The 25,476-nt window shown below is 39.5% G+C and overlaps 1 protein-coding gene across 1 annotated transcript in view; it reads left to right on the top strand.

Moving 5' to 3' along the window:
* The window catches only part of LOC106879778 (substance-K receptor), a 323,360-nt gene that overhangs the window by 251,741 nt on the left and 46,143 nt on the right, over window positions 1-25,476 (top strand). The window lies entirely within an intron of this gene.

Genomic DNA, 25,476 nt, shown 5'->3' on the forward strand with positions numbered 1-25,476 from the left:
TTACCCGACTTGCATTTTCAAAAAAGAAAGAAAATGAAAGAAAAGAGAAACAAAATAACCCAACAAGTGAGATTTCTTAACTGCCCGGATGACGTTAAAGTTCAAACAGTAACGAATTCTGATGAAAACGATAACAATTTGCGATGTTAAACTGAAAAAAACTACCATATTTTTATCAATAATATTATCATTCAAGTGTCAAGTTATTCATCCATAGCAGGATCATATCTCTATAATCCTGTTTATTCTATATTTTTAACTCTAAGGATTTTCCTTTTGAATCTCGCCTAGTCTGTTTTCGTGCGGTTCATTAACCAATACTTGGGGAGGTTAATGTAATTATTCTTACGACACTTAAGCACGATGTGAGGTAGGCAAAAGGCCAAGATTCTTACCATATCATCTGTTTTAAGTATGGATACGACCTCAAAAGCGTCAAGCTTAATAGGTATGTATTAATTAATGTTGAATGTTTTGTATTTATGAGTAATGCTTCCTTAAGCATTTTTATCTAAGGCGTAGAAGTTATTTGTTCTATCAGAGTTAATCATGCTCCGATTTACCTAAAAATTCAGTGCTCTCTTTAGATGGCTTTTGAATTTCTAGAATAATATACTATTTCATGTTAAATACATTATTTTCAAATAATTAGAGGTGTTTGGTTTCAGCTGAACTTCTGCATATCTTAATTCCACATCTATTACCGTTATCTGTTGTTGTTTTTTTTTGTTTTTGTTTTTTTTTTTTCCCCAAATCATCAAAGGAGTATGCTATCTATCTCATTCTTCGCTTTACATTTGTTTTCTCATTTTCATCTTTTCATTTTGTTTGTTTTTCTGCTCCTTCTGTGCAACACTTTGGAGATTGTTTTTGATTATCAAGCTTCGATATGAAAGTGAAAAATTACCTGGAATGTTTTATTTTTAAATTACCAATATTTTGAAACTTCCATGAAAAGTTGGTAATGAAACAAGGAACAGATGTTGAAATTTTGGTAGTGATCCGGGAATTTTTATGGATTCTTGAAGGATTTTTCTTTTGTTATATTTCCTTTACATGAAGTATTACAATGTTACGTTCTTTGATTATCTCCCTTGAAGACACGTTCATCGACTCCACGTAACCTATGGTGACGTTGCTGACTACAAAGTCTATTTTCGTTTCTCTATTAGTAATTTTACTTCCGTATCTATCTTAACACTCAGGTTTTAGGTAATTGTTGCTTCTTTTTAGTTGTATGGTGAACATAGCTTGCTGTTGTCATTGATGTATTATAACTGCTTCAGATGATTCCTACTTTTAAAGGTTTTTTTTAAAAAAATCATATGGCTGTGTTATTTTTTTTAACCCCGCCAAGAAGGTTATGTTTGGGAAATTGGGCGATTTCCAGCATGCGTGTCTATGGGTGGAAACGAGCTTCTTGGCGGAGGTCTGAAATTGGGCGATTTCCAGCATGCGTGTCTATGGGTGGAAACGAGCTTCTTGGCGGAGGTCTGAAATTGGGCGATTTCCAGCATGCGTGTCTATGGGTGGAAACGAGCTGCTTGGCGGAGGTCTGAAATTGGGCGATTTCCAGCATGCGTGTCTATGGGTGGAAACGAGCTGCTTGCCGGAGGTCTGAAATTGGGCGATTTCCAGCATGCGTGTCTATGGGTGGAAACGAGCTGCTTGCCGGAGGTCTGAAATTGGGCGATTTCCAGCATGCGTGTCTATGGGTGGAAACGAGCTGCTTGGCGGAGGTCTGAAATTGGGCGATTTCCAGCATGCGTGTCTATGGGTGGAAACGAGCTTCTTGGCGGAGGTCTGAAATTGGGCGATTTCCAGCATGCGTGTCTATGGGTGGAAACGAGCTGCTTGGCGGAGGTCTGAAATTGGGCGATTTCCAGCATGCGTGTCTATGGGTGGAAACGAGCTGCTTGGCGGAGGTCTGAAATTGGGCGATTTCCAGCATGCGTGTCTATGGGTGGACACGAGCTGCTTGCCGGAGGTCTGAAATTGGGCGATTTCCAGCATGCGTGTCTATGGGTGGAAACGAGCTGCTTGCCGGAGGTCTGAAATTGGGCGATTTCCAGCATGCGTGTCTATGGGTGGAAACGAGCTGCTTGGCGGAGGTCTGAAATTGGGCGATTTCCAGCATGCGTGTCTATGGGTGGAAACGAGCTTCTTGGCGGAGGTCTGAAATTGGGCGATTTCCAGCATGCGTGTCTATGGGTGGAAACGAGCTTCTTGGCGGAGGTCTGAAATTGGGCGATTTCCAGCATGCGTGTCTATGGGTGGAAACGAGCTGCTTGGCGGAGGTCTGAAATTGGGCGATTTCCAGCATGCGTGTCTATGGGTGGAAACGAGCTGCTTGGCGGAGGTCTGAAATTGGGCGATTTCCAGCATGCGTGTCTATGGGTGGAAACGAGCTGCTTGCCGGAGGTCTGAAATTGGGCGATTTCCAGCATGCGTGTCTATGGGTGGAAACGAGCTGCTTGCCGGAGGTCTGAAATTGGGCGATTTCCAGCATGCGTGTCTATGGGTGGAAACGAGCTGCTTGGCGGAGGTCTGAAATTGGGCGATTTCCAGCATGCGTGTCTATGGGTGGAAACGAGCTGCTTGGCGGAGGTCTGAAATTGGGCGATTTCCAGCATGCGAGTCTATGGGTGGAAACGAGCTGCTTGGCGGAGGTCTGAAATTGGGCGATTTCCAGCATGCGTGTCTATGAGTGGAAACGAGCTGCTTGCCGGAGGTCTGAAATTGGGCGATTTCCAGCATGCGTGTCTATGGGTGGAAACGAGCTGCTTGGCGGAGGTCTGAAATTGGGCGATTTCCAGCATGCGAGTCTATGGGTGGAAACGAGCTGCTTGGCGGAGGTCTGAAATTGGGCGATTTCCAGCATGCGTGTCTATGGGTGGAAACGAGCTGCTTGGCGGAGGTCTGAAATTGGGCGATTTCCAGCATGCGTGTCTATGGGTGGAAACGAGCTGCTTGGCGGAGGTCTGAAATTGGGCGATTTCCAGCATGCGTGTCTATGGGTGGAAACGAGCTGCTTGCCGGAGGTCTGAAATTGGGCGATTTCCAGCATGCGTGTCTATGGGTGGAAACGAGCTGCTTGGCGGAGGTCTGAAATTGGGCGATTTCCAGCATGCGTGTCTATGGGTGGAAACGAGCTGCTTGCCGGAGGTCTGAAATTGGGCGATTTCCAGCATGCGTGTCTATGGGTGGAAACGAGCTGCTTGGCGGAGGTCTGAAATTGGGCGATTTCCAGCATGCGTGTCTATGGGTGGAAACGAGCTGCTTGCCGGAGGTCTGAAATTGGGCGATTTCCAGCATGCGTGTCTATGGGTGGAAACGAGCTGCTTGGCGGAGGTCTGAAATTGGGCGATTTCCAGCATGCGTGTCTATGGGTGGAAACGAGCTGCTTGGCGGAGGTCTGAAATTGGGCGATTTCCAGCATGCGTGTCTATGGGTGGAAACGAGCTGCTTGGCGGAGGTCTGAAATTGGGCGATTTCCAGCATGCGTGTCTATGGGTGGAAACGAGCTTCTTGGCGGAGGTCTGAAATTGGGCGATTTCCAGCATGCGTGTCTATGGGTGGAAACGAGCTTCTTGGCGGAGGTCTGAAATTGGGCGATTTCCAGCATGCGTGTCTATGGGTGGAAACGAGCTGCTTGGCGGAGGTCTGAAATTGGGCGATTTCCAGCATGCGTGTCTATGGGTGGAAACGAGCTGCTTGGCGGAGGTCTGAAATTGGGCGATTTCCAGCATGCGTGTCTATGGGTGGAAACGAGCTGCTTGCCGGAGGTCTGAAATTGGGCGATTTCCAGCATGCGTGTCTATGGGTGGAAACGAGCTGCTTGGCGGAGGTCTGAAATTGGGCGATTTCCAGCATGCGTGTCTATGGGTGGAAACGAGCTGCTTGGCGGAGGTCTGAAATTGGGCGATTTCCAGCATGCGTGTCTATGGGTGGAAACGAGCTGCTTGGCGGAGGTCTGAAATTGGGCGATTTCCAGCATGCGAGTCTATGGGTGGAAACGAGCTGCTTGGCGGAGGTCTGAAATTGGGCGATTTCCAGCATGCGTGTCTATGAGTGGAAACGAGCTGCTTGCCGGAGGTCTGAAATTGGGCGATTTCCAGCATGCGTGTCTATGGGAGGAAACGAGCTGCTTGGCGGAGGTCTGAAATTGGGCGATTTCCAGCATGCGAGTCTATGGGTGGAAACGAGCTGCTTGGCGGAGGTCTGAAATTGGGCGATTTCCAGCATGCGTGTCTATGGGTGGAAACGAGCTGCTTGGCGGAGGTCTGAAATTGGGCGATTTCCAGCATGCGTGTCTATGGGTGGAAACGAGCTGCTTGGCGGAGGTCTGAAATTGGGCGATTTCCAGCATGCGTGTCTATGGGTGGAAACGAGCTGCTTGCCGGAGGTCTGAAATTGGGCGATTTCCAGCATGCGTGTCTATGGGTGGAAACGAGCTGCTTGGCGGAGGTCTGAAATTGGGCGATTTCCAGCATGCGTGTCTATGGGTGGAAACGAGCTGCTTGCCGGAGGTCTGAAATTGGGCGATTTCCAGCATGCGTGTCTATGGGTGGAAACGAGCTGCTTGGCGGAGGTCTGAAATTGGGCGATTTCCAGCATGCGTGTCTATGGGTGGAAACGAGCTGCTTGGCGGAGGTCTGAAATTGGGCGATTTCCAGCATGCGTGTCTATGGGTGGAAACGAGCTGCTTGCCGGAGGTCTGAAATTGGGCGATTTCCAGCATGCGTGTCTATGGGTGGAAACGAGCTGCTTGGCGGAGGTCTGAAATTGGGCGATTTCCAGCATGCGTGTCTATGGGTGGAAACGAGCTGCTTGGCGGAGGTCTGAAATTGGGCGATTTCCAGCATGCGAGTCTATGGGTGGAAACGAGCTGCTTGGCGGAGGTCTGAAATTGGGCGATTTCCAGCATGCGTGTCTATGGGTGGAAACGAGCTGCTTGGCGGAGGTCTGAAATTGGGCGATTTCCAGCATGCGTGTCTATGGGTGGAAACGAGCTGCTTGGCGGAGGTCTGAAATTGGGCGATTTCCAGCATGCGTGTCTATGGGTGGAAACGAGCTGCTTGGCGGAGGTCTGAAATTGGGCGATTTCCAGCATGCGTGTCTATGGGTGGAAACGAGCTGCTTGGCGGAGGTCTGAAATTGGGCGATTTCCAGCATGCGTGTCTATGGGTGGAAACGAGCTGCTTGCCGGAGGTCTGAAATTGGGCGATTTCCAGCATGCGTGTCTATGGGTGGAAACGAGCTGCTTGGCGGAGGTCTGAAATTGGGCGATTTCCAGCATGCGTGTCTATGGGTGGAAACGAGCTGCTTGGCGGAGGTCTGAAATTGGGCGATTTCCAGCATGCGTGTCTATGGGTGGAAACGAGCTTCTTGGCGGAGGTCTGAAATTGGGCGATTTCCAGCATGCGTGTCTATGGGTGGAAACGAGCTTCTTGGCGGAGGTCTGAAATTGGGCGATTTCCAGCATGCGTGTCTATGGGTGGAAACGAGCTGCTTGGCGGAGGTCTGAAATTGGGCGATTTCCAGCATGCGTGTCTATGGGTGGAAACGAGCTGCTTGGCGGAGGTCTGAAATTGGGCGATTTCCAGCATGCGTGTCTATGGGTGGAAACGAGCTGCTTGCCGGAGGTCTGAAATTGGGCGATTTCCAGCATGCGTGTCTATGGGTGGAAACGAGCTGCTTGGCGGAGGTCTGAAATTGGGCGATTTCCAGCATGCGTGTCTATGGGTGGAAACGAGCTGCTTGGCGGAGGTCTGAAATTGGGCGATTTCCAGCATGCGTGTCTATGGGTGGAAACGAGCTGCTTGGCGGAGGTCTGAAATTGGGCGATTTCCAGCATGCGAGTCTATGGGTGGAAACGAGCTGCTTGGCGGAGGTCTGAAATTGGGCGATTTCCAGCATGCGTGTCTATGAGTGGAAACGAGCTGCTTGCCGGAGGTCTGAAATTGGGCGATTTCCAGCATGCGTGTCTATGGGTGGAAACGAGCTGCTTGGCGGAGGTCTGAAATTGGGCGATTTCCAGCATGCGAGTCTATGGGTGGAAACGAGCTGCTTGGCGGAGGTCTGAAATTGGGCGATTTCCAGCATGCGTGTCTATGGGTGGAAACGAGCTGCTTGGCGGAGGTCTGAAATTGGGCGATTTCCAGCATGCGTGTCTATGGGTGGAAACGAGCTGCTTGGCGGAGGTCTGAAATTGGGCGATTTCCAGCATGCGTGTCTATGGGTGGAAACGAGCTGCTTGCCGGAGGTCTGAAATTGGGCGATTTCCAGCATGCGTGTCTATGGGTGGAAACGAGCTGCTTGGCGGAGGTCTGAAATTGGGCGATTTCCAGCATGCGTGTCTATGGGTGGAAACGAGCTGCTTGGCGGAGGTCTGAAATTGGGCGATTTCCAGCATGCGTGTCTATGGGTGGAAACGAGCTGCTTGGCGGAGGTCTGAAATTGGGCGATTTCCAGCATGCGTGTCTATGGGTGGAAACGAGCTGCTTGGCGGAGGTCTGAAATTGGGCGATTTCCAGCATGCGTGTCTATGGGTGGAAACGAGCTGCTTGCCGGAGGTCTGAAATTGGGCGATTTCCAGCATGCGTGTCTATGGGTGGAAACGAGCTGCTTGGCGGAGGTCTGAAATTGGGCGATTTCCAGCATGCGTGTCTATGGGTGGAAACGAGCTGCTTGGCGGAGGTCTGAAATTGGGCGATTTCCAGCATGCGTGTCTATGGGTGGAAACGAGCTGCTTGGCGGAGGTCTGAAATTGGGCGATTTCCAGCATGCGTGTCTATGGGTGGAAACGAGCTGCTTGGCGGAGGTCTGAAATTGGGCGATTTCCAGCATGCGTGTCTATGGGTGGAAACGAGCTGCTTGGCGGAGGTCTGAAATTGGGCGATTTCCAGCATGCGTGTCTATGGGTGGAAACGAGCTGCTTGCCGGAGGTCTGAAATTGGGCGATTTCCAGCATGCGTGTCTATGGGTGGAAACGAGCTGCTTGGCGGAGGTCTGAAATTGGGCGATTTCCAGCATGCGTGTCTATGGGTGGAAACGAGCTGCTTGGCGGAGGTCTGAAATTGGGCGATTTCCAGCATGCGAGTCTATGGGTGGAAACGAGCTGCTTGCCAGAGGAGGTCTGCGCTCTCCGAGTGCTTTTCTAGTTTGTTATTGATTTCTTTGCATTCAATTTAGTTTTTCGTTTTTCATTATGATTTGTTTTTATTTTAAACAACGATCCAGCTTCACATTAAAACAATCTTCCACATGGTTTTGGTGACATAGTTGAAAGTTCACAATGCTGGTTTTCTGTCCAACATCTTTTACCGATGTGTTATCACCGTTTTCATTTCAACGTTTGCAATTTCCGATAGAATATACACAGTGAAGGAGTCGCAGAGGATAATTTTTTTTTTAAATTGATTATATTTCGGCTTGGAATATTTGCTTATAAGACAAGCATAGAAGCTTCTGGCATTGTTGCGGTCTCCATCAAACTCATAAACAATTTGTGTCATTAAGTGTTTCTTGACTAATCAGCAAATATATTTTAGATAATTAGTGGTATAAGAACGTTTTACTGCAAAGAGGACTTCAACAAAAATGTCCTTTAGTCATTATATTTTATGTCATTTAGCTTTCTTAATAAAGCTTTCGATAATAAATGTCATGTTTAACCTAAAAATTTGTGTGTTTACGTTTAATTTCAAAATTTCTGTTAACTTACCTGAATTCTGGAAAATATTTTATATATCCCGATATTTTTAAACATATCTATCATTATATTTACGAATACAAATTAACCTGTAGTATTCACATAGCTTACGAAAAGACCGTCTCACTACTTCGGCTCAGTTTTATCCACCCATTCTCAAAATCATATTCATTTCGTCATGACAAGCATTTATTCCATAGAACATCAAAAAAGGATTGGTTGGGGACAAACATAGTAGATATTTGTCCTGAGTACTTTCGGGAAAGGGGCTAAGTCGATTACATCGACCCCCCAGTGTCCAACTGGTACTTGGTTTATCAACCCTGAAAGGATAAAAGGCAAAGTCGACTCCCAGCAACATTTGAACCCAGAACATAAAGACGGATGAAATGGCTCGGCCTGCTAACGATTCTGCCAACTCACCGACTTGATTTCGTATTTAGTATCAATAAGAAAACATTATCGAAATCCTACATGCTAAGGTTTTAAAGTTACATGTATTATAGTATCTACAAAAAATTATTCCCCTGTCTTTCTCTCTTTCTTCCCCCTCCCCCTCTCTCTTCCTCTGTCTGTTCCTCCTTTTTTTTATTGCTATCCTCTCAAAATCAATATTCATCGTAAATCACAAGTTTGAATCGAAATCTAGAAGTAAATTTCACAAAATATATTCAGTCTGAAAGTATTTTGCTGTTTCTACTTGTTTTATCGTTTTTGTTTCTGGTTCGCTATGCATTTGTGCATTATGTTATGCATATCAGAGATCATTGACTGTAGCTAAGTTGCGCTTAACTGTAGGTATTATTAAGCTAATTCACAGAGACAGGTACATTCTAGTTTTTGTAGAAGAGACAAAGTTTGAGGTAAAAGTTTGAAGCAATGCACCTTAGCGCTAGTGGATGTGGTGTGTTAATGAATCAAGTTGACATTAATTAATGTTGGTAAAGACTGCTTTTCGTTTTCGAGTTCAAATCGCGTCGGTATAAATTTAGTCATATTTTCTTTGAGGCTCAGTAACTGTCACCCCTATTGTTAAGTACAATTTAGAACAAAAGAAATATGAACCTGTTGCTTATTCTTTTAGTCATTTCTGAGAGCTATACACTTCTTCTCTTGAATGACACTATGTTTGCACACCTTCTGCTTTTCCTCGCTTCCTGTTTATCTGTCGTTCCGTATTCTTAGAGTAAAAACTAATAGAACACGAAAACCAGACATTGTATCTATTTTCAGGCAATGAAAAACAAAACAAAAAAAAAAACTGCGTGCGCACAAAGATGCACATACACAGAGGAAAAGAGTCTTGTAATGAAACATCTTCCACTTAAGTGTAAATGAGTAGCTTGGACAGAGCTTATTTGATCGCTATAAGATGAAAGAAACATTGACAAATTCTTAATAGTTTGCAATGCTATAGATTGCAGCAGAGAATATGGATTCCTCAAGGAATGTTAATATACAATACATGTAATTTACATGGCCTCAATTATTTCTGTTTGAAAATATGTGAGAAAATATGGTTCACAAATATGTTTCTATGTGCATGTATGTGTGTGCATGCATCCGTGTGAATGAATATATATATATATATATATATATATATATATATATATATATATATATATATATATATATATATATATATATATATATATATATATATATATATATATATTCTACATACATATGTGTGCGCGCGCGCATATATATACATATATTATTATACATGTGCGTGTGAGTGTGTGCTTATAAATTTTCTGCTTGTGCGTATTTTATGCTTTCATTTTATGCTTTCATTTTATGCTTTCAAAAAAAGTTGTAATCGATCTTCGTAACAGAACATAATGAATTATTCATAAATGTAAAATTTCTTACAATCAGATAAGATTTTATTTAGATGCATACATATTTGAATCTCTTTGATCTGTAAGTATTTTCAATAACTTTTGATAGATAGAGAACCTTAAGGAGGGTTTCATGTACTTTTTCGTTGTGGTTACAATTTTATGTGTCAACGCTGGAAATGAAATGCTTCTCAAATGGGTCTTTTGGTATGGCACATGAAAATTACTATCAAACTTATTTTCTCCTGGAGATCGTAGGAAAATTTCAATATAGTAAAATTGTTAAATTTCACTCCCATTTGAAACTCCTCAAAACCCTGGGACTCTGGATCCAGGGACTCTCTACTGAATGCAGTTTAAAGTCATACACAGGACAAATGCGTCTTGTGTGTGTGTGTGTGTGTGTGTGTGTGTGTGTGTGTGTGTGTGTGTGTGTGTGTGTGTGATATTTTTAATAATTTTTCTATCTTTATAAAATAAGTATTTTATATAAATTCATTTGGTACTTATTGTTGGTTGATATATTTATTTATTTATTATTATTATTATTGTTCTATTTAAGACCTGGCGATTAGCTGTATTTTTGAATAGAATTTATTTTCGATAATTTTAATTGATTTTAATCGATTTAAATTTCCTTTCTATGTGAAAATTAGTTATGAAACACGTGTAGTCATTTTATTATCTTTATCTTCTGATATTTACTTTGTATTATATTATACTCATTTATTGTGCTTTTAATTATTAATTTTTCTATATGTGATAGTGGATTTTCATCGATGAGTTCATGAAACTTGGTTCTTTTCCCTAAAACTATATATATATATATATATATATATATATATATATATATATATATATTGAAGTCATAAAAGTTTTGCTCTTGCCCCGTATCAAATAATTTCGGCTCATTTGAAGGGAAGTTATACGAAATTTCTCCTATTTGGTTATATAATCATTACATATATTTCTTCACCTATACTCACTAAAGTGATATTTTTCTCTCGATATCCAACAGAGTTATTCAATTAAAAAATTGATATATCTTAGAAAAGTGATGCCAGTTGGGTTAATAAATCATTAAGAAATCTCTTTAGACGTTTCTAAGGAAGCTTTACACTCAAACAATACCAGTGACATTGTTGGGATATTCATGCCTCAAAAGTAGAAATCTTAATTCCAGGGCGTAACTGACGGATAAAGTGAAATTATGGATTACTTATTTCAGAAAACCTTAGCCTGGAAACAACTGATATTTTCAGAACAATTTATATAATTGTTATCATATATTGGCTTCTACATCACATTTTAATCAAACCTTACCAAATCCAATTTCTTAAAATTATTCATTGATATTACTAATTCTTTATTGCGTAATCATAGAGCAAATGAAATCCTATAAATATTCTACCCAAACAAGAAAAAATATATCAACCTCAAACGCAGCTCCCAGCAGACAATCATTTGTGCCAAAATAACTTTCTATATTATAGTAAAGCTTTTGCTGGTAATACTTTCAAAGAGAGAACCTTTCCCACACTGTCACTAATACTATTCAAAGATAAAGAAAACGAGACTGGAATGATAACTTGATCTACTCCTCTATTTAAGAGAACACTCAATTTCTTTTCCCCTCTTATAAATGATTTCTTGGAACAGAAATACTGTCAGAGTTTTAATAGAAATGCTATTAGAATATATTATACTCTACTACTGTCAACGTTGACAAAGCTTAGCCTCATCTGACATACATAAATCTTGCAGATTTTATAGATCTACCACTCACCAACACACTACTAGCCTGACTGTAATAATTCTAGCAAATACCCTCTCACACCCAAATGTTTTACTGAAGACATTGTTTATCAATGCACAATCACATTTTATAACACACGGAAAATCTATAAAACCATGACGTTATATTTTGTGTACCTTACTGTCACGTCAATTAGCAATTCGACAGCTACAAATCGATAGAAGAAATATCAAACTGAAATATCCATTAGAATTGATATGATCGACTAAATCTTTTAAGGTGGTGCTAATGTTCAATGTCTAAAACTAATAAAGAAGTAAAAATAAATATATACATAAAATAATATATACACACATATAGACATAGAAACATACATACACACACACACACACACACACACACACACACACACACACACACACACACACACACACACACACACACACACACACACACACACACACACACACACATATATATATATGAAAGTACAAACGTGAATGTGTGATAAGAAATTTGCTTCCCAGCCACGCGGCTCCAGGTTCAGTCCCACTAAATGACACCTTCGGCAAGTGCCAACCAAAACCTTGTGAGTGGAATTAGTTGACGAAACTGAGCGCAGCCCGTTTTATATATATATATATATATATATATATATATATATATATATATATATATATATATATATATATAAATATATATATATATATATATTGTGTATCTGAGTGTATGTGTGTGTGCACGCGCACCCTTGTATCTGTATTTGACCCGGGCCACCGCTTGACAACCAGTGTTGATGTGTTTACTTCCCCGTAATGTAGCGGTTCGGCAAATCTCAACGATAGAATAAGTATCAGGCTTAAAAGTAATACTTACAGCTAATTTCCACACCCCTGCACAGTTTCTCTTCTCTGTCCTTGGGATATTATATCACTACTTCTTTTTATTATGGGTGGCTATGGCTTCTACCATATTGTGGGTTCTTATTTCTTTGTCCTCGGGATTATCCTTCATTATAGAGCGTCCTAGCTACAACGTCATGTCTCATCGGTAGATAATACCGTGATGACATTTTCAGACAACAGCTTATGATGTGGGAGATATCTTCAGTGTGAACTCCACAAAATCTGAATCGGTTGTCACATTTTACGGCTTTACCTGCATCTCTATCCCTTTTGTGCATCAGGTACTTGGTTGATATTTCCTGTTTCTGGATTGCAAACGCGTACCCTTTAAAATGGGAGGTAGTAATCTGATTATTGGTCCATGATAAACTGCTTTAATGATAAATGTTACTATCATCAGGGTGTTTTCTACTAATATATCGATGCATAGTCTTCTGCTCATATAGGCTCATCATTTCATCTTATGATATGTTGCGGTAGAGTCGTGCGACTTCTTTGGGCATGTATTCTAGGTTATCAGACAAAGAGTATCGCTCAAGGAGCTGCCTTCCAAGTCTTATGATGTTATCAGCCTCATGTATACAAACTTGGTCAAGGGATGCACTTCGACACTTGGTGGTTAAAAGATGTTGCCAAGAGGATATGATGCGACATTCAAAGGCATTTTGGATCGATGTTAAGCCTCTTCCACCTTGTTTTCGTTTTAGGTAGAGGCGGTCTACATCCCTGTTTATGTGGAAATTATGTGTGCTTGTTAGTATATTTTGGGTTTTCACATCAATAGCTCAGATCTCATCAAGCGTCCAATCAAGCAGCCCAAATGTTGTTATGAGTACTGGCACTGCAAACACATTGTGGGCCACTGTTTTATTGAATGCAGAGATTTCTGAGGTCCAAATTTTCTTTATTCGGCTGTAACATTCTTTATTGTCACGTGTTTTGCTACAGGTGCCTTTGTAAGATATAGTTTCATCCACCCCGAGATACCTGTAACATTCCTCGTCAGATATCGAGGAAACAGTCAAATCATTGATCGAGATGTTACTAGTCTGGTTTATAGTTTCTCCCCTTTTCACAACCATATAACAACATTTATCCTGACCAAACTTCAATCCTACATTCCTTCAGAATGTTGTAACTAGGTCAAGGTTCTTTTTCATCTCATGCATATTCTTTGCATAAAGTTGTAAGTCATCCACAAAGAAACAGTGTGTAATTTTAGTATTTCTGTTTCCTTGTGAACCAGTCAGATATCCTTCAGACTTCGTTAACATATATACAGGACGGGCTTCTTACACTCACAATTGGCTTCGGTTGGTCCAGGAGCCAAGTGGAAAAGAAAACGTTTGCCAAGATGCCGCGCAGTGGGACTGAACCTAACTGCACATGGTTGCGAGGTAGGCTTCTTTGCCGACACTGCAACACCTGTGTTTATCTGAATTGCATTGATTACACAATTTTATGTAAAATTTGTGCCGTTTATTAAAAACACATAATTCCGAGCTCCTTGAGAAGAGAATACTGTAAAAGTTTTACTCGTATATTATTCATATTGATGCCACACCCATTACATATACACTCACACACATACACATCGTGTGCGCACACATATACAAACCCGTCCAACGTACCCCCCCTCACCACCACACATATACACGTTTTTGTTTGGCTGTGTGTGTGCGCGCGCTGGCTGTTGTGATCCGTTCATTTAAAGCCTTTTGCGAAACTGAGACATGATTTTCTTTGTATGTTACATGTGATTTACTGAAAGTGATATTCGAATTCTCTCATAATAAATAACACGACGTCTATTGTTATTCGTATTGTAATTTATGCTGTAACACTCATGAAATTCCAAGCTCCTAATCTTCAATGGATTCATCTACGCGTCTTATTACAAAACCATTTATAATTAGTTAAAATTCATTGAATGTGCAGCCGTTTACTTCATCGTTTCTGTCATCATTTCTTGCTTTCATCCTTTCTCATTTTTATTTATCTTTTACTCATTCTTCTACTTCATTTTTTCCCCCTATTCTTTCTCTGCATGTACCTCATCTTCATCCTCATCATCGCCACCATGAGTTGGTTGTTGTTGTTGTTGTTGTTCTTCTTCTTCTTCTTCTTCTTCTTCTTCTTCTTCTTGTGTCTGATTATCAATTAACTGGTATGTTTTATGGTGGTCATTTTATACCTATGTATATTTGCATACACACACACATACCTGCGTGCGCACGTTTATATAAGCGCATGTGTGTGTGTGCGTGCGCGCGCGCATCAACTTGCTTCCATATGATATTGACATAGAGTCAGCAGTGAAGATTTTCCTTACAACTTCTCTATAAAGAAAGCGATATGACAATAAAAATAAAAGAACAGTTCTCTTCCGCCAGTTAACAGCTAAATGAGATTCATTGGTAATTCTAGAATTAAGGTTTTCCTTCCAATGCATTTCAGTTTCGTAAAGTTGTTTCTTACCACATCTCACTTGATATTAAGATGGAGAGAAAGAAAATGTTTATATTATTTCCTTTTTATGCGCGGGGCGCGGGTGTGTGGCTGGGAAGTTGGTTTCGCATCCCCATGGTTCCGCTTCAATTCCACTGCGTGGCACCTTAGACAAAAGTCTTCTACCATAGCCCCCGAACCGACAAAACCTTTATGAGTAGAATTAATAGACGGAAACTGACAGAAACCCGTAGTGTGTGTGTGTATAAATATACATGTGTGTGTGTGTATACATATATGTATGTATATACATATATGTATGTATATACATATATGTATGTATTTATAATTCTTAAAAGGACAGCAAACGTTAAGGCAAGACAAACATTTCAAGTCATATGCGTTATTATTATTGGAAAAATGCAAAATCTTACAGGTGTTTCTGGGATATCCCAGAGTGTTGGATATTTCGTCATCGAAGAGAAATAGGGAAGATGAGAAGGCTATAGATTAATGAAATGATGACATAGAGGGCAGGAGAAAAGAAATAAGGAGATGAAGAAAGAGAAGAAAAAAGAAGCATAAAAGTTCACAGTTCAAATTTCGGATCGTGTACAAGTCAGTAAATCCTTAGGGGTAATTCTGTGTAAATGCATGTAAGTTAAAGTCCCATTAGTGTAAATATCCAAGAATAGACGCGATCATACCAACGTTGCTTGTCAGTTGCTTGGCCTTAACCAGTTGAGCATTTCCCTTAATGGCTGACGATATGTGCATCTCTGGTCACGAGCAGAAGTAGTGGGGGACCATCATAGCCGTGTGTTGAAATTCTTTGGGGTTTAAATAATTCACCTTTGGAAACATGGATGTTTTTTCCAACATCCTTAAACAATCCTTATTCGGGGGCCTTTTGAGCGGGATGGGCTATTCGGCCTGAAGAAAATTCTAACTGGGCCCCCACCTGCAAGGTCATGCGCTGTTTATCTTGAAATAAGATCACCATGTTGCGCACATATGGTTGTGATGCATGTGCCTGGTGTACCCTTATCAGACGGGTAGTCATGATGAGTATACTGGGCTTCGTATATTTGTACCCCAGGGTCACTTTGATGGCATGCACTGCTCTCTCACTCAATGATGATGACGATGATGATGATGATGATGATGATATGATGATATGATGATGATTTCAAATTTTGACACAAAGCCAGCAATTTCAGACTAATACATTCTGAAAGTTTTGTAGAGTAATTAATTTTCGAGCATTTCTAATTATTAATTTAATTTCATGCATTTGTAAAAAAAAAAAATAACTTCGTTGGATCAATGATATGTTTTTCAAGAATTCAGTCATTGATTGATTTCAGTGCACTGTATGAATAGCAAAATCAATTTTATTCGATGCACCAACATGTCGGAGATTATTCTTGTCTGTATATCTTTCGCAAATATACCCAGACACACGCACAAACATATAAACAAATGGATATATGTATAGGAAGTAAGCCTGATGTTTTGTAGTTATGATATCAACTCTGATCATGTTTCGGTTTCGTTCTACCTCATCAGTATAGATGCCACATAGCTACTAACATCTGAGAATGATTAATCAATGATCACAATTAATTTGGTCCGGCGTTTCTTCATTTACATCTATGACATTTCAGGAGTTGTCTTCCTTGTCCTGAAAATAAATGTCATTAAACGTAATGACTTTTCCCCTCACTATAATTTTAACTCACAAAAATGTTTATCACATCGATTATGTTGACCTTCACTTAAAAATAAACGTTATTTATACACGAGGCATCTGTAGGAAGTTTTCGTACCCACACACACACAACCACACAAACGCATGCATATATAAGTACACATGCATACACACTCGCACACCCACACACATGCGCTCCATTGATTCACTCTATTGATCCATATATATATATCTTCAAATTGCACGATAAACAGCGCAACTGTCAGCTTCAGATCCGAATTTCCTCAACAATTTTATTAGCATCGTCTGAGAATATTTAGCAAAACAACAACAGTTAAGTTTATTTACATGTCATTAAGTGATTGCATGCGCGCAGGAAATCTGAATTTGGAAAGATATACATCATATATATTGAGAATATATCCATATATATTAAATAAACCTGAAAGCTGTTCTCTTGGCCTAGGGTCAGAAAGTTTTCTATCCTGTCACTTGTGATCATCTTGTTGAGATACATAACTCAACCGTACTTAGGCACACAATATTAGGGAGACAATCGCAAACAAATACACACTCTTGCACACGTTTTCACACATAAATACATACTTTCTCTTTTTTTCTCTCTCTCTCTCTTTCTCTCATCTATTTGCAACATCTAATGGAAGAATACAGCGGGAGCGCGAGTATAATAATGAAAGATGAGAATCTTCGCAAAAAATATTGGAAAATTCCGGGAGAATTCGAGGAAAATTTACGGAAATATTCTTGAAGTCATTCAAGAAATATTTTTGGTCCAAAGTATGCCGGAATAATATCTATTCTTGGACAAAATAAGGCTTAAGGTGGTTGTGCCCAACTTTGAGTATCGATTTTTCTCTCGTGTATGCAGAGTTGATATCTCTTCAAAGCATTTGTGTAGAATTGGTAGTTTTCGATTCTCTTTCAGCTGATGACAAATATTATTCCTTTTTATCTAATTCTGAAATGTAACAAAATTTATGATTTCTATTTCTGAATAAGGCTGCACGGTTTCTTCAACTTTAACTTTTACTGGTTTCAGCCGGGGGCTGAGGCCATGCTGCAGCGCCCCGCCCCACTTCACTGTATTTGGGTTTCTTTTCTCTTTTGTTCTTGGTGAAATAGTGAGTTGGAGGGAGCTGCCCCTCTTTGTGCCTTCAACCATGATATGAGTTCATATGAAATCTCAGATAAAAATTTGTCGAGACTCTCTTTGAAGACCTACATTTCTAAGGTTGTTTGGCGGAATGCTGGACAGTTGTGGCCCACTGAACCCCAAGCTGTTAAAATACTGGGTCCCTCTTTTATAGATGGAGAAAACAGGGTCTTTGGTTTCTGCAGTGTCGTCCAGTTCGGTAGTTGTTATAGCTTTCAGTTCAAAAGCTGGGACCTAGATCTTTAAGGATCTTCTATACGTATATCACTGAATATCTTTCATGCCTTCTCTCTAGGGAGTAGAGCCCCTGTTCCTTTAGCATCTTCCGGTAGTTCATCAACTTCATCGACTCAGTCACCAAGTAGTTGATTCTTAGGCTAATTCGACGGAACGTTATCGGTTGGTGTTTAGGGTCGTGCTTGTCGAACTTTCTTCAACCTCATCAATGGTAGCCTCAGCGTTACATTCTCTGTTGAGCGGATTTGCTTTAGGATGTCTACGAGATTAGAATTATGCCATATAATTTTCTTCCAGTCAGAGATGCATTTACTCACAGTTTTTAGAGGAGGCGTGGTTGTGTGGTAGGTAAGAAGCTTGCTTCTCAACCATATTGTTCTGGGTTCAGTTCTGCTGTGTGGCAAGTTACTTCTACTATAGCCTCAAGCCAACCAAAGCTATGTCAGTGGATTTAGCTGACGAAAACTGAAAAAGCCTTCCGTGCGTGTGCATACATATGTGTATGTTTGTATATATATATATATATATATATATATATATATATATATATATATATATATATACAAATTAGATATATTAAATCTAACAGTTTGGGTATGAAATACAAAAATATGTGTATATGTGTGCATGCAAAATGAGAGAAAGCAAACAATGAAGACTTGCAGACAAAGAATTTTATGTATAAATATAGAGATATTTATATCAATAGATCCAACTTACACTGAGTACAACCGACAAAGAAAATTAAAGGGGGTGTTATAAACCCAACAACTATATATATATATATATATATATATATATATATATATATATACATACAGAGAGAGAGAGAGAGATATTTCAAAATAGAATTCAAAACAATCACTAAGAGATTGACGACTGACATACACACATTCTTCAACTCTATCAACTTTTATTCAAAAGGCATTGTTCAAACTAATTCTAAGAATGAAGCTGAGCGTTAGAACCAAGAATCAAGTAGTTGGGAATTCGACCTCTTAACCATGCAGCATGCGCAGACTGCAACTCCTGCTAGTATTACGTATATCGCCCTACAACCCCAAGTAATACAGCCATGAACACAATAGCGTCACTCCCACCATCACCGCTACTACAACAACTATATCAATATTTACTACTGCTGCCGCTGTTACCGCAGTTTTAGAGCGGTTGGTGTGGTCAAGACTACCAAATTCACTTTTCAACCTAAACTTCAACAACACAAACACTTTAATAATACAGTTCAATCTTCAATAATGCAGATTAAGCTTTCCTATCATTGTCTAACGGTCTGCAAAACAAGAATAACAAGCAATGCAGACAGTTGGGGGGAAATATTCGATGTATTCAATATGGTGGTGTGTTTCTATAAATTGAATATTTCTCCGTTGGTATAATATATTCGAAATATGATTTGAATGAAAATACTTACATTTGCATATTTTTTGAAAGTAAATACTATTAGTATTCACAGTTAATTTTACGCACACTCTCTGTATTTTAGCCAATACACACAAAAACCGCACGCATATACACATATAAGTGTATAAGGTGGTCTGGTCCTATGCATGTGAGTGATTGATCCTCCGTCGTTAGCGAATTTGAACATTGATGTGTTCAAACGACTGAACAATCTGTTGGGTTAATTAGCACTCAATACCTTTCTAAAATATAAACTGTTCTCCATATCTAAATGATAAAGCCTTCTGTAATTAATATTTGGGGTATTATCCGTAAAATATAATTAAGTAGGTACAGGCGTGAGCGTGTGATAAGTAGCTTGCTTCCCAACTACATGAGTTAGGGGTCAGTTCCATTGCGTGACATTTTGGGCAAGTGTCTTTTACTACAGCCTCAGGCCAACCAAAGCCTTGTGAATGGATCTTGTAGAGAAACTGGAAGAAACCTGCTACATATGTGTGTGTGCATGCGTTTGTGTCTGCATTTGTCTACCACCACCACTTAACAACCGATGTTCGTGTGTTTACGACCCCGTAACTCAGTGATTCGGCCAAAGAAACCGATGGAATAATTGCCAGGTTTTAAAAAAATCAAAACAAATATTCGGGTCGATTCAGTATAATAAAGAAAAAGATAGAAAACAAGCTCTGAATTGAAACATTTCGTAATTAAACACGTTATATTGCAAGAATAATTCAAAACTATCTGCTCCCCGCTAACAGTGCTTCAAAGACGACTGTGAGTGGATTGGTGAGTACCAGACAGAAGTTAAAGCTGCTGCTTCCGTTTCAACAGAAAACTAGCTTTTCTATTTAATTAAGTGGTCAAGCTACATAGTTTTAATTGATTTTCAGCGGAGTTAGGGATTGGTTGTCATGGTAGCATAAACATTTCCAAAGTGAATTGGATTCCCGGACTGAGCAACGCGTCGTGTTCTTGAGCAAAACACTTCATTTTCCGTCGCTCCAGTCCACTCGGCTATAAACGAGCAGTCCTGCCACAGACTGGTCTTCTGGTCAGGGTGGTGAGTGTTGACCTGTTCGCCTAACTAGCAGAATGGCATCATTCGAAAGCAAAAACTAAGAAAAAGCGTATTGAGACAGCATCCGATAGTCTGGTCGATCGCTTGATCACGTGACATTCTCCATGAAGTTCTTTAACATTAATCCAACAAATGCATTGAAAGATATCAATATTGTCATCATAAAGTACTCCGCATACACTTCAGATATTGCCATTCAGTTTTTGGTTCTTAAAGAAAAATTTTTTTCTGAAGGGCTTATCGATGTCCATCATAACATTTCCCGAGATTCGATAGTTGTCTTAATATCTATGACGAAAGATCAAAAAAGTGAATTTTCTGTCTGCGATTAAATCAACGCATGTAGACACTTGATCCCACATGTCAAAGCATTGACTTTGGTCCACTGAAGTACCTTTGAGTGACGCCCAATTCTGCACATTCTAATTCACCTAGAATTCAACTTTGGAATTCCAAACATTTGTTGCTTTGCTATTTACCCCTGTTTTTTCCTTTTTGATTTCTTTGGTTATTTAGTAAATTAGTTCTTTTCTTTTTTGTTGTAAAGTTGCCAGATAGGAACTATGACTAGTTACTTATTGCCAAGAAACTCTAATTATGGCTGGGAACCGCACGTTGATGCAGCTGAGTAAATAAAAGCTACCGCTTCAGCCGTTATAAAAGGTTTCAGTAAAAGCGAACACAGTATGTCGGATAATAAATTAGAATATCATTCTCAGCAAACAATAACGAATATACATACGCGCGCGCGCGTATGTGTGTATGTATGTATGTATGTATGTCTGTGTATATATATATGTGTGTGTGTATATATGTGTATATATGTATATCTGTGCGGGTGCATATATAACCAGACACATATTTATATGATGACATTAGTATGCTTGATAGATGCTTTTTGTTATTAATATGGCGAATACTACCTCAAGAGGAGAGCTGATAGCAAACACGTCTCCAATTTCGATTGCGATTGCCGACTCTACTTTCCAAAAGCACGGCGGAAAAATTTGTATAGTTAGAACTACGAATTTCTAAGAATATATGCGTGCGCGTGTTTATATGACAGTATTTATATATGTACACCTGTCTTCCTTTTCTTATCACTCGCTTTCACACACACTCTCTCTCTGTCTCCCCACTCACACTCACACACATATATATAGTCTTTTATGGAAGCTGAAAAACTTCAGACTTTCTCTCAGCTTTCCTTAGGCAATCACCTGACAGTCATGAATATTCAAAGCAATATTGTTGTTTATAAGTATTTTTGTATAAATATCAATTGAATAAGTACCAAATGTACTGGGATCAATGCAGCCAGAATCAACACGTCAAACGCACGCACGCGCGCACATATTTCTTTATTTGCATGAACGCATGTATTTATGTACATATGTATGTATGTGTATGCATGTAATAAATAACAGGATTTTATTCACCTTCGAGCTGTGCGGATAATACCGGAGGGACTTGGTGTTTCAACTTCGGCATTCGCCGTTATAGAACGCTAGCCACTACACATTCTTCATTTCTCTCCTTGTTTCTTTCTGTGTTCCTTTCTGTGGAAGAGCGTAGGCTCGAAACGTTAAAGACTTTTTCACTTCCCGAGCGTTAAACTAAGACATCTGTTTGTTGTCTACACCACCTGTCTTCGTCTTGTTTCTTTTTTGTGAATTCTCCCTATATGTATACACACACACACACACACACACACACACACACACACACACACACACACACACACACACACATATATATATATATATATATATATATATATATATATACACACACATGTATGTATATGCATAGGATTAAAATTAAGGTTTTTTTCCAAAATTATCACAATAAGAAAAACTAGATATAAAAATGCAGCACTCGGAAATTACAGATTCTCCAATAAAATGACACGGGAAACCCACGAGTGTCCATAGAACGGGAAAAGAATAGATTGTAATAGAATCTATATTTAATGTAGCAATATGAATTAATATATCTAGGGAATTACTTAATTGTTAAAAGATTAATATTTTTTTATTAGGATATAAGTTGGGTAAGGTATTATATACGAACTGAGTTAATTAAGGATAACTATTCAGCTTATAAGAATTTTGTTTGTCGAATCAGATGCAGCATCGCTGATTGGATCAGAGGCGAGTAGTTGGCCAACGCCAGTCATGTGACACCAGAATTCGTGAGAATTGTCCACTAGATGTTAACTGTTTGGCAAAGTCGATAATAGACTGCACTGAATTAGAAATAGACAACAGAAACGAGCCTAAGACATATTTTGGGGCCACTGAATTAACATTGACATACCAATTTTATAAACACAAACTTTCATTTGGCATCCCTGATATGAGGGTTTTATGACTTTGGGGAGATTTGTATCCTGCAGTTGTCAAGTTAGTCCTCAAATTCAAAATTACCGGTTGCAGAAAAGGTACCACGTTACGGAAATGTCAGCTACAAATGAAAAAAAAAAGCATCCTGCGTGACCTTTATCTGAATGAAATATTAAAACATTTTCTGTAAAGGAAGTAAGTTTGAAGAAAAGAACAAAAATGTAAGCACTTCGTGTGGATGGGAGCTAAGTACGACTGACGCATGCGCCAGTGTCCTTGATTTTTGATTTGGTTCGGCGATAAAAAAAAAAAAAGTATTTTCTAAAAAAAAAAAGAAAACTGATGTTAATTCAAATTGACTTTAACGACAACACAGTAACCTAAGAGAAGGACAGTTCTGTGAATTACCTATCTTCTATGACATTTTGAATCAGCGTGTAATAAGTTTAAAAAAATTTTTTTTTAATACGTTTGGAGTTAGAAATGAAATAAAAACGTGAGGCTGTAACCAATGTTTTTAAACTTATTGCTAGCATGGTTTCAAAAAGTACATAAAGATAACAATTTTCTCGATAGCATTGATATAATATTTCAGAGTATATTCAAACATCAAATATTTCAACAGAAAATAGGCTTGGCTTACCATTTGAAAGAGGGGGAACGTAAAACTCAAATTAGGTAAAAATACGGGAAGCATTGAGAGGAGAGAAACTGTGGAGTAAACATGTTGTTAACCACTGAGTTATAAACCGGATTCCGGTTTGGATAGATTACCTGTCAGGAGTCTTAATTTTCTTTACAAAGTGAAACACCGTCTTCACCCAATGACCCTGATGTGACGTGTAACAACCTACAAAACGTAGATATTGTCTCTCCCCCTCACTCTCTCACTCTGTTTGCCTAGTAAGTCATTATAATCCCATCTCTATACGAGACTTCCATTTATTAAAAATCTCTCCTTTGCTTAATACTTTTATCTTAATGAATTTTAGGTTAATTATTATTAATTCAGGAAGGTCAATTACATCAAAATGAAACAGATATAATAAACAAATTTCCGGCCGTAAATTGGTTGGCTGTGAGTACAACCAGAAATCATCAAATTAGACTTACTGAACTTTTCGGGTATCTTGCGTTCGGAGATAAAACATACTAAATAATAAACATTCCTCCAATTTTTGATTGGAGATAATTGTAACGAATGAAATATTTGTCAAGATCAACTTACTCGGTGAATTTTTGGTGAAGTACACAGAAAACAGTCACACACATACAACAAAGCACGTTCCACGTGCATACACTCCCATATACATGTGTGTGTACGTTCGTGTGTGTGTGTGTGTGTGTGTGTGTGTGTGTGTGTGTGTGTGTGTGTGTGTGTGTGTGTGTGTGTGTCTATAACAGTACAGCGAGTAGATACATGAAAGTGGCAGATGAATGTTACTATTAGTTTAACCCCAAGCGGATTCTCCGCCAGATGGTTTTTCGGAGCAGGCTCTGCACCCTCGATATATACATACATACATATATATATATATATATATATATATATATATATATATATATATAGAGAGAGAGAGAGAGAGAGAGAGGTGGAGTTGAGAAATTACTTGTAAGATTCATTAGAGTCTTGGCACATCAACACATAGGACGCCCGAAGTCTGTAGGTACAATAACAGGATGCATATTGAGGTAAAACAACCAACCATGAATGTATCATGTGTTGGTAAGATACTGTATACATGTAAATACCAAAACCAATCTAAACAGTAGATCCGACTTAGGGCTGATCTTAGTTGTAGCATAGGTACAAAAAAGAACGCAAAGTTAAGGCACTCCAAATTTAATCTGTCTGGTGGGAGAGTGGACAGGAGTCGTTTGTATGTAGTCCTAAAGTTTAAGATGTTAGTTGTGTAGATTCCTCATGATAAGTAGCAGAATGTGTTTTGTGTGTGAATAGCTATTTGTGTATGTACTCTGTAAAAGTTTTAAAGTCTTGGTTTGTACTTTTGTATGAAAGTATTCTATTTGTTTATCTGTGCTTCATCTGTGGTATTCGCTGAACATAGGTAGAGTGGGAAGACTTGTAATGTGGGGGACTTATTTTTTGCACATATGTCTATGTGTTCACTCAGTGGAATCTGTCTGGTACTGGGGTCTCGTATTTGTTGTCAGTGAATGGTTAGTCTATTTCTTAGAGTAAGCTTTATTTGACCTATGTAATCTTCATTACACCCATGACATTTCAAAGCGTATATTAAATTCTTTGAAGAACATGTAACGTAATTTTTTTCTGTAAAAGTTTGTCCTGATTTTAATTTGTATGTTGTGTCTTCAATAAAGTTGATGCAGGTCCCGCAATTGGGGCAGCCGCACTTTTTGATTGTTGGTTTGGGAATTGTGGAATGTAATTTAGCACTTGTGAGGAATTTTTTGAGAGACTTTGTCTTTTACGTTTGCTTATTTTGTCAATATTTCGAATGCTTGTTTCATTATTGGGTCTTGTTTTAGTAGTGGGATGTTCTGGTGGATAATATCGTAAACGTCTGTGTTTCTTGGGCTGTGTGTTGTAATAAAGCGTAGATTATTGGATGCATCTAGGGCGTTTTCCCTTTTTTGTAGTTCTGCGATATTTATTGCTTTGGCACGTTCTATTCCGTTGTCTGTTGGCATTAATGGATATTGTCTTTTAAGTAGTACTTGCTTTAGTTCCTGGGGTCTTTTACTGCTAGATTCAAGCTTTGAGACAAGTGTGGAGATTCTTCTTGTTAGATTAAAGGGGATATTATTATTCTTGTGTTTAGGATGGCATGAGGAAAACAGTAAGTACTGTTCAGAA

The sequence above is a fragment of the Octopus bimaculoides genome, chromosome 2, assembly GCF_046866305.1.
Source record: "Octopus bimaculoides isolate indiv1 chromosome 2, ASM4686630v1, whole genome shotgun sequence".
Lineage (NCBI taxonomy): Eukaryota > Metazoa > Mollusca > Cephalopoda > Octopoda > Octopodidae > Octopus > Octopus bimaculoides.